General features: G+C 42.3%; 1 non-coding gene across 1 annotated transcript; it reads left to right on the top strand.

The window, feature by feature from the left end:
• The first annotated feature begins 9,689 nt into the window (after nucleotides 1–9,689).
• Nucleotides 9,690–9,761, top strand: trnap-ggg (transfer RNA proline (anticodon GGG)). Its single transcript has one exon. It is a non-coding gene; the product is annotated as a tRNA-Pro (tRNA).
• The last annotated feature ends 1,669 nt before the right edge of the window (nucleotides 9,762–11,430 follow it).

Below are 11,430 nucleotides of genomic sequence, written 5' to 3' on the forward strand. Positions count from 1 at the left end.
AGGCCTTTCGGACCATCCAGAAAGCTTTAGTTTTGGAAATATTCACGTTTGTAACTTTTTAACAGCCAAAAACAACGTTTCAGAGCATGATGGCACAATTTCCTCAACTTGGCTATAAAATAAATCGGATGCTTTTCTTGCCCATTTTATGCATGTTTTCAATAGAACTCTCCACCACACAACATTACAGGCCTTTGGAACCAACCGGAAAGCTTTAGTTTTGGAAATATTCATGTTTGTAACTTTTTACAGCCAACAACATGCTCTGCAGCATGATGGCACAATTTCCTCAACTTGGCTATAAAATCAAGTAGGATGCTTTTCTTCCCAATATTATGTCTGTTTTTAATGGAAGTCTCCGTCACACAACATTACAGGCCTTTGGAACCAACCGGAAAGCTTTAGTTTTGGAAATATTCACGTTTGTGACTTTTTTACGGCCAAAAACAGCGTTTCCGAGCATGATGGCACAATTTCCTCAACTTGGCTATTAAATCAAATAGGATGCTTTTCTTGCCAATTTTATGCATATTTTCTATAGAACTCTCCACCACACAACATTACAGGCCTTTGGAACCAACAGAAAAGCTTTAGTTTTGGAAATATTCATGTTTGTAACTTTTTACAGCAAAAAAAACAGCCTTTCAGAGCAAGATGCGCACATTTTGCTCAACTTGGCAATAAAATAAAAAAGGATGCTTTTCTATCTAATTTTATGCACGTTTTCTATAGAAATCTCCACCACACAACATTACAGGCCTTTGGAACCAACCGGAAATGTTTAGTTTTGGAAATATTCATGTTTGTAACTTTTTTACAGCCAAAAACAGCGTTTCAGAGCATGATGGCACAATTTCCTCAACTTGGCGATAAAATCAAATAGGATGCTTTTCTTGCCAATTTTATGCATGTTTTCTATAGAACTCTCCACCACACAACATTACAGGCCTTTCGGACCATCCAGAAAGCTTTAGTTTTGGAAATATTCACGTTTGTAACTTTTTAACAGCCAAAAACAACGTTTCAGAGCATGATGGCACAATTTCCTCAACTTGGCTATAAAATAAATCGGATGCTTTTCTTGCCCATTTTATGCATGTTTTCAATAGAACTCTCCACCACACAACATTACAGGCCTTTGGAACCAACCGGAAAGCTTTAGTTTTGGAAATATTCATGTTTGTAACTTTTTTACAGCCAACAACATGCTCTGCAGCATGATGGCACAATTTCCTCAACTTGGCTATAAAATCAAGTAGGATGCTTTTCTTCCCAATATTATGTCTGTTTTTAATGGAAGTCTCCGTCACACAACATTACAGGCCTTTGGAACCAACCGGAAAGCTTTAGTTTTGGAAATATTCACGTTTGTGACTTTTTTACGGCCAAAAACAGCGTTTCCGAGCATGATGGCACAATTTCCTCAACTTGGCTATTAAATCAAATAGGATGCTTTTCTTGCCAATTTTATGCATATTTTCTATAGAACTCTCCACCACACAACATTACAGGCCTTTGGAACCAACAGAAAAGCTTTAGTTTTGGAAATATTCATGTTTGTAACTTTTTACAGCCAAAAACAGCCTTTCAGAGCAAGATGCGCACATTTTGCTCAACTTGGCAATAAAATAAAAAAGGATGCTTTTCTATCTAATTTTATGCACGTTTTCTATAGAAATCTCCACCACACAACATTACAAGCCTTTGGAACCAACTGGAAAGCTTTAGTTTTGGAAATATTCATGGTTGTTACTTTTTTACAGCCAAAAACATTTCAGAGCATGATGGCACAATTTCCTCAACTTGGCTATTAAATCAAATAGGAAGCTTTTCTTGCCAATTTTATGCATGTTTTCTGTAGAACTCTCCACCACACAACATTACAGGCCTTGGAACCAACAGAAAAGCTTTAGTTTTGGAAATATTCATGGTTGTTACTTTTTTATGGTGAAAAACAGGTTATCAGAGCAATATGCACACATTTCCTCAATTTGGATATAATATCAAGCAGGATGCTTTTCAAGCCAAATTTCTGAATGTTTTGCATGGAACTCTCCTGACGCAACATAAGAAGCCTTTGGAACCAACCAAAATGCTTTAGTTTTGGAAATATTCATGTTTGTATTTTTTTTGTAAAGAAACCTTTTCAGAGCAAGATGCGCACATTTCCTCAATTTTGACATAATATCAATCAGGTTGCTTTGAAAGCCTAATTTCTGCATGGATCGAGTGGAACTGTCCCCGTGCAACATTAGATGCCTTTGGAACCAACCAATCAGCTTTATTTTTATAATGATTCATGTGTGTAACTTTTTTTTTTTTTGCGAAATAGAGCTTTTCAGACCAAGATGCACACATTTCCTTAATTTTGCCATAATATCAGGCAGGATTTTTTTTAAATCCTAATTTCTGAATGGATTGCAAGGAACTCTCCCCCTCGCAACATTAGAAGCCTTTGGAACCAACCAAAAAGCTTTATTTTTGGAAATATTCTTGGTTGTAACTTTTTTTTATAGCGAAAAAGAGCTTATCAGAGAAAGACGCACACATTTCCTCAATTTGGCCATTATATCCTCCTTTCGCCTCTCCTCAGTCCTCTCAGTATTCGCTAATCTCTTTCCTTGTATGACTCCTTGTATTTTGGGGTTCACCCACCAAGTCTCCTTTTCCCCTTTCCTACCAAAAGAAACACCAAGTACTCTCCTGCCTGTCTCTCTGATTACCTTGGCTGTCGTAGTCCAGTCTTCGGGGAGCTTCTGCTGTCTCACCTCTTTACGAAAGGCCACTCAACATTATTCCTTTCTCAGTTTCCACTACATGGTTGTCTGCTCTACCTTTGTCTTCTTATTCTTCCTACCCACAACCAGAGTCATCCTACACATCACCATCCTATGCCGTTGAGCTAGACTCTCTCCTATCACTACCTTACAGTCAGTAACCTCCTTCAGATTACATCATCTGCACAAAATGTAATCGATGTGCTGCTTCTATCTCCCCTCTTGTAAGTCACTCTATGTTCCTGCGTCTTCTGAAATAAACGACAAAGACGGCATTTTGGCTAACACGCAGGAAAAAAACAGCTACTTTTCCGCCGATAAAACTGGTATAAGCACACAAACCTGCCAGTGTGGGTGTCTGGATAAAATGTCACTTCCTGCTTTTACTCCAAAACGAATGCCTCGAGAGGATTTTTATGGCGGGAGATATAAAAAGCATATACGACATCATGGTGTGTGGTGAAAAAACGGATGGGTCCATTCCGGCTGCCTTTTTTCCATTGAAACATACTAAAAATCCCGCTCTACATGTCAGTGGCACTTTAAGCCACACCTCAAACACTCTGCTTCCTTGTTTGAAATCTTTGGGAAAATCAAAAGTAATCAACCATCAAATCAGAGAAAGGGTTGTGGGACTCAAAAATCTGGCTCAACCCTGGGGCCAATTTCCAGGTTCATCCTTCCCATCTCTATCCCTCTGTCTGGCCAACCTGTAGAGATCCTTTTCTCCTTCTTTCGTCTCCAACCTGATGTACGTCTTCATACGCCTCTTGTTTAGCCTTTGGCACCTCTACCTTTTCCCTATGTCGCATCTCGATGTACTCCTTTCGCCTCTCCTCAGTCCTCTCCGTGTCCCACTTCTTCGCAAATCTCTTTCCTTGTATGACTCTCCGTATTTTGGGGTTCCACCACCAAGTCTCCTTCTCCCCTTTCCTACCAAAAGACACACCAAGTACTCTCCTGCCTGTCTCTCTGATTACCTTGGCTGTCGTTGTCCAGTCTCCTGGGAGCTTCTACTGTCCATCGAGATCCTGTCTCACCTCTTTCCAAAAGGCCGCACAACATTCTTCCTTTCTCAGCTTCCACCACATGGTTCTCTGCTCTACCTTTGTCTTCTTAATCTTCCTACCCACCACCAGAGTCATCCTACACACCACCATCCTATGCTGTTGAGCTACACTGTCCCCTACCACTACTTTACAGTCAGTAATCTACTTCAGATTACATCGTCTGCACAAAATATTATCCACCTGCATGCTTCTACCTCCGCTCTTGTAGGTCACTATATGTTCCTCCCTCTTCTGGAAATAAGTGTTCACTACAGCCATCTCCATCCTTTTTGCAAAGTCCACCACCATCTGTCCCTCAAAGTTCCTTTCCTGGATGCCGTACTTACCCATCACTTCTTCATCGCCCCTGTTTACTTTACCAATATGTCCATTACAATCTGCACCAATCACAACTCTCTCACTGTCTGGGATGCTCAGAACTACTTCGTCTAGTTCCTTCTAGTTCTTTCAACTCTAGGTCACATCCTACCTGTGGGGCGTAGCCGCTAACCACATTATACATAACAACCTCAATTTCAAATGTTAGTCTCATCACTGCACCTGATACTCTTTTCACCTCCAAGACATTCTTAGCCAGCGCTTCCTTTAAAATAACCCCCACTACATTTATCTTCCCATCTACTCCGTGGTAGAATAATTTAAACCCTGCTCCTAAACTTCTAGCCTTACTACCTTTCCACCTCCTCTCTTGGATGCACAGAATATCAACCTTTCTCCTAATCATCATGTCAACCAACTCCTGAGCTTTTCCTGTCATAGTCCCAACATTCAAAGTCCCTACACTCACACTAGCCTCTGTGCATTCCTCTTTTTTTTTCTGACAATGAATCCGGTTTCCTCCTCTTCTTTGTCTTCGACCCACAATAGCTGAATTTCCACCGACGCCCTGCAGGTTAGCAGTGCAGGGGGCAGGCGTTGTTAACCCGGCCCGCGACCGATCCGGTATGGGATTCTTTAGATGAACGTTCATATTAGTCTGGCACAGTTTTTATGCCGGATGCCTTTCCTGACACAACCCTCTGCATTTATCCGGGCTTGGGACCGGCCTACAGATTGCACTGGTTTGTGCCCCCATAGGGCTGCATTTTCATTGCACATTATAATGTATGTAATTTATACGGTCGACATTTTTGTTAGGAGTAACAGGGAAAAGAGCGGAAATTACAGGTATACTTTCAAAACCGATAACTACCTGATCAGCCAGTTTATACTCATCTTGGGCTCCACGGAGGACGCCAATCTCGTTCATGTAGGTGGGGTCGTAAGCACCGAGCCAGGTAGGCTTGGACTTACGTGAATGGTGTAATAGGGCAAGAGCTTCCTTGAAGTGTTCAGGAGCAACCGCCAGATTATCTTGGGTGACAGGAACAGCGGAAATAGGCAAAATTAAAGTTACAAATGAACATCTGCCCGTAGTGTTGCGCGGGAGGCGGTCGATTTGGTCCCCTCCGCACCACCACCACACATCAGCACGGCTGAGTGGTTGAAAGAAAGGTGTTTCCTGGGTCTCTGCACACTGATCATCAGAGATATTACCAATTAGGGTACCATTGCCTTTAAGGAAAATACAGGTGAAGTTTTGGCGTGCCACAGCACAGTTAAACACAGGTTTGTTCTTTTGGGCTGGTGTTACCGGGTGGGCAGTATCCCAAATTTTGCATTATTTATTCATTAGTCACCACAAGATCTAGAATACAGGTGGAGTTGACAGAAGAGGAAACAACACGGAACGAACGTCGAGGTCCCATTCATACAACACAGTCACTCGGGGTTTTATTAGCCGCTTGTTCGGCCATTAGTGACCCATTATTGTTTACTGCGCTAACGCCTATCAAAACCCTAAAAATCTCATCAACAGATAGGGCTTTGTTTATAATACAACTCTTCTCTGTGATAAATATTTTCCGGGTGGGTTGTGCTAACATTTGGCAATGATGTGGGTGTGGGTATGGGGTATTTTTGAGTGATTTTCCAGATTAAAATACCAAGAACAAAAATAACACCAATAATAAGAATGCCATAGAGTCCTGCTCTCCCTCTTTTGGTCGGACTATCTGTAGGAATCATGGTTAACAATAAAACAACAACAAACAAAATAAAAGTGCAATTAAGAGTTTGTAGCAGGGGGAAGCATGGAATAATGAAACCACTTCCTTTTCCCTCCAAGCGGATGGCTTTGGAGGTACGAGCAGTCACCTTGTGTGGGCCAGACCAACAGCTTCTGACCACTTACGACAGAGTTGTTTAAGTTAGACAGATGACCACTAAGGAAGGTCAAGTGCAGGAGATCGTGATGGAAGAGTGTCCTAGATCTGTAAAGACAAATTAGAACCAAAAGAATGCAGTTGTGTCCAAAACCGTTTTTAAGAAAACACAATGCAGTGCAATCTGTAGGCCGGTCCCAAGCACGGATAAATGCAGAGGGTTGCGTCAGTAAATGCATCCGAAGTAAAAACTGTGCCAAACAAATATGAGCGTTCATCTCAAGAATCCCATCCCGCATCGGTCGTGGCAACAACGCCCGGCCCCGGCACTGCTAACCTGCAGGGCGTCAGTGGAAATTCAGCTACTGTGGGTCGAGGACAAAGAAGAGGAGGAAACCGGATCCATCGTCAGAAGAAAAAGAGGAATGCACAGAGCCTATAACTGAGTGTTGGGACTTTGAATGTTGGGACTATGACAGGAAAAGCTCAGGAGTTGGTTGACATGATGATTAGGAGAAAGGTTGATATTCTGTGCATCCAAGAGAGCAGGTGGAAAAGTAGTAAGGCTAGAAGTTTAGGAGCAGGGTTTAAATTATTCTACCACGGAGTAGATGGGAAGAGAAATGGAGTAGGGGTTATTTTAAAGGAAGGGCTGGCTAAGAATGTCTTGGAGGTGAAAAGAGTATCAGATCGAGTAATGAGACTAAAATTTGAAATTGAGTGTGTTATGTATAATGTGGTTAGCGGTTATGCCCCACAGGTAGGATGTGACTTTGAGTTGAAAGAGAAATTCTGGAAGGAACTACTTTTTTTCGTACGCCACCCTGTGACGTTCCAGGCTCAAACCGACGGCAAGCCCTTTGTTTTTAAAGGATCCCATCCCCCTGAGATGTAACAGGTAAACGTCACAGTGCAATTGTACGTCATCAATATACGTCAGGTACACCGGGATAAACAACTTCTCTTTATCTCTTATTCTCTTTATCTCTTATTCTCTTTATCTTTTATTCTATTATTCTCTTTATCTCTTATTCTCAATAACTCATATGAGGCATGAACAATCTGATACCAATGACTTCTTAAATTTAGGCAGTTCAATATGCAGAATTCAACAGCAAACAGGCTTGGTCGCGACCTGGAGAAGTCAGAAGTACAGACGACGACCCTCAACTTGTCCATATAACACTCCTGTGTTTCTCATATGTCAATCTTTATCTCATCTGTCGACGGCCAACACTCATCTACCTCCCTCAACTTCTGGTCGGGGTCACCCAATTGTACGGATTTGCGAGTTTGGACCTTACGCGTGTTCAATAATCGAGGAAGATATGACCTATGAGTAGAGAAAGTTAACAGCAAATGGGTTTATGTCAAAGGAATGTGCAATACAGACGTCCGGGTCTTATCTAAGTATCTGCCGCACATGAGGCGTCTGTCTTCTGGCAAGATAGCCAAAGAAGAAGACGAGAGCTGCCCGGTAACACAGGGTTTTTATATGTATGGGTCCATGGTAGAAGTGGCTGCCCCCGCAGTCTGGTCCTGGGCCGGGATGGTAACTTTCCGCTCCTTATCTGGTGTCGTTGGTCTCCACGGCAACGCGCGGGAGGGAAGGATGACCCAGGTGGTTTTCTGCGTCCAAAGATCAAGGACAACCGCCGGCTCCACAACACATCCTTGTCTGATTAGCAAATGGACCACAATTTATTGATTAAATGTATAAGGTCATATTTAAGCAAATAATGAAAGGGCAATAAAAGTGAAATAGTCTTCATTAGCAAGGGTGCTCAATACTTCAATCACAATCGACCAGTCGAGTTCATGCACATAAAGGCGCGTTCTAGCAAGCTGGCTTCGTATTTATGGCAGTTGCCCCCCGGATCGCGAGAGGCCGGCTGCTTGAAAATTGGATCTTGGCATAAAAAAAAGTCTAGCCCTTCTGTATATTCTCTACATCTAAACCAACTCCTCAGAAAAGCATCAAACATATCAAATAATTATTTTCACAAAAATTAGCCACAAAATGCTTGATAGTGGCTAGACGTTCTCTATTCAGTGAAACATGTCCACGAGCATTAGGGGTTCAGAATATTTTTCGCTAAGACAAACGTTCTTATTTCAACCATGTTAACAGTGTTTAAAAGTTTGAGGAAATAACATACCTCAACATACCTTTGCAACTTGTCTTTTAACAAAAGCTTTTCACAGTTTTAGTACTTTCCATGGGGTGAGCTGAGCTTGTCGAAGCGTGTCCAGGTTCAGTGGCTGATCCAAGTTTGCGTTTGGTGACTTTAGCAACAGCAATCTGTTTAGGTGTCGCAATTGCCTGTATGGTAGACACCAAGTTTTAACACTGAAAACCCATCTCAGACATGAGGCCACCAGTAAAAGAGTCCGGGGTGAAATGTTCATTCCATATGACAGAAGGCTGACCGGGGAATTCTCGAAATGAGTGAGGTTTTCTTCGGTGTAGACCAGAAAGGCTCCGTGATAATCCTCATCCCTGCAGTGACATCAGAAGCCACACCCCCTAAATGAGTCATTTTTCAGGTAAGGGAAACCAGGTCAAAGTTCGCAGACTTCATAAACACTTATATTTTTTGATAAAAACATCCAACAGGATATGCATTTTATGGTACAGTTGAACATATATTTTCGTCTAGATAAAATAATTTGCGTTAGAAATTAGATATTCCACACACTTTAAAGTCACCCCACAGCATCTCAATTGGATTAAAATCTGGATTTTGAGTGAGCACTCCAAAATGTGAATTCAGTTTTTTTTTTTTTTTTTAGCCATTCAGAGGTGGATTTACTAGTGTGTTTCAGATCATCCTGCTGCGTGATCCAAAAGCGCTTGAGTATGAGGGCACGGAGTGATGGCAGTATGTTCTCCTTCAGGATTATGTGGTACGTGGCAGAGTCTAATGTGCCATCAATCACGGCAAGTTGTCATGGTCCTGAGGTAGCAAAGCAGACCCAGACAATTATACTGCCACCACCATGCTTCATCTTGGATAATGGTCGTCATTCTTGTGAGTTTGTTCTTCTCAATACTCAACATGTATTTCGTACCAAGACAGCACCGAACTCTGGAGACAACTTCCTTGTGTATTATTAAATGCTTAGCCAGAAAAGCTGATTTTGATTCTGACTTTTATGAAAGGCTGTGCCATTTTTATGCAGGATGTAACGGGCCACACACCTTCCAAAAAGTTATATTTTTGACTCAGCAGTACACAGAATGTTTCTCAAAAAGATCATAAAGATGTTTTTTGTGTTTTCTCTGCTGACACCAGGGGTTTTCGCTTGGGAACTCTCCATTGCTTGTCTTTCTTATGGTCGAGTGATGAACTTCTTCTTCTTCTTTTCCTTTCGGCTTGTCCCGTTCGAGGGCGCCACATCGCATTATCTTTTTCAATGGAAATCTATCTCCTGTGTCTTCCTCTCTAATGCCAACCGCCCTCATGTCTTCCCTCAAAACATCCATCAACCTAACACACCAACATGGTGCTGAAGTGTAGTCCAAAATATGCTTGAGTAACATCCAGCTAATGCTGTTAATATGTAAAAACATAAAAATCAACAACAAAAAAGCTTCCAGGACTGTTTTTGCCATCTTCTGTTCAGAAAGGTGCAGAGGCCCGTAGCTCAGTGGTTAGAGCACTGGTTTGGGAAACCAGCGGTTGTGGGTTCGGATCCCACTGGGGCCTCCACTCCCTGAGAAGGGTTGCGTCAAGAAGGGCATCTGGTGTAAAAATCGTGCCAAACATATATAAGCTATCATCTGAGATGATACGCTGTGGTGACCCCGAAAGGGACAAGCCACAAGAAACACACTGTTCAGAATGATGTCACTTCCATTGGAATTAGCAGCTACACGCATGGACAAAATTGTGGTTACCCCATGTTCTTGAAAGAAAACCCCATAGTTTCACATCACAAACTTGAATCTACCAAAACATTTGAAAGCTTATGAAAATCAGACATTACTTTTTCATTGTTATTCAAACAAATAATCTTCTTCATTTCCTTTAATCTTGTCCTGTTAGAGGTCACCACAGCGTGTCATCTTTTTCCATCTAAGCCTATCTCCTGCATCTTCCTCTCCAACTGCCTTCATGCCTACCCCGCACAACATCCAAAAACTTTCTCTTTGGTCTTCCTCACACACTTTTGCCTGGCGGCTCCATCTTCAGCACCACTCTACCAATATACTCACTCTCTTGCCTCTGGACATGGCCAAACCATCGAAGTCTGCTCTACCCTCTACCCTTGTCTCCAGAACATCTAACTTTGGCTGTCCCTCTAATGGGCTCATTTCTAATTCTATCCAACCTGCTCACTCCTAGAGCGAACCTCAACTTCCTCATTTCTACCACCTCTAACTCTCCTTCATGTTGTCTTTTCATGCCACAGTCTCTAACCTGTACATCATGGCCGACCTCACCAGTGTTTTATAAACTTTGCCCTTCACCTTCCGCCAGCTGTTCCAACCTGCGTGGATCCCGTTTCTTCACTTCCTTACCATACTCACCATTGCACTGGATTGTTGACCCAAAGTATTTGAAGTCATCCACCCTTGCGATCTGCTCTCCTTGGAGCCTCACTCTTCCCCCTCCACCCTTCTCGTTCACGCACATATATTCTGTTTTACTTTGGCTAATCTTCATTCCCCTCCTTTCCAGTATGTGCATCCATCTTTAAAATTGTTTCTCCACCTGCTCCCTGCTTTCGCTGCGGATCACAATATAATCCCCGAACATCATGGTTCAAGGGAATTCTTATGTCATACTGACAGAACACCTCACCACTGTTCTGGAGCCCCCATACATATTTCTCTGCCACACCAGACTTACGCATCCAGTACCACAGTTCCTCTCTTGGTACTCTGTCATGGGCTTTCTCTAGAGCCACAAAGACACAATGTAGCTCCTTCTGACCTTCTCTGTACTTTTCCACTAGCATCCTCAGAGCAAATAATGCATCTGTGGTACTCTTTCTAGGCATGAAACCATACTGTTGCTCGCAGATAATGACTTCTGTCCTGAGTCTAAATTCCACTACTCTTTCCCATAACTTCATTGTGTGGCTCATCAACTTTATTCCTCAATAGTTCCCACAGTTTTGCAAATCGCCTTTGTTCTTAAAAATGGGAATTTGCACACTTTTCCTTGATTCTTCAGGCATCTTCTCGCCCACTAGTATTCTGTTGAATAAGTTGGTCAAAAAATCCACTGCTACCTCTTGAAATTGCTTCCATTCTTTGTCCAACCTGGTGTACATGTCATCTGCCTCTAATTTTTCATCTGTCTGGGCATACAGACAAGATCCCTGAGCAAACTGAGGACCACTGTAAGCAACATCAGAAGTGCTCACTCT

Source organism: Syngnathoides biaculeatus, chromosome 8, assembly GCF_019802595.1.
Source record: "Syngnathoides biaculeatus isolate LvHL_M chromosome 8, ASM1980259v1, whole genome shotgun sequence".
NCBI lineage: Eukaryota > Metazoa > Chordata > Actinopteri > Syngnathiformes > Syngnathidae > Syngnathoides > Syngnathoides biaculeatus.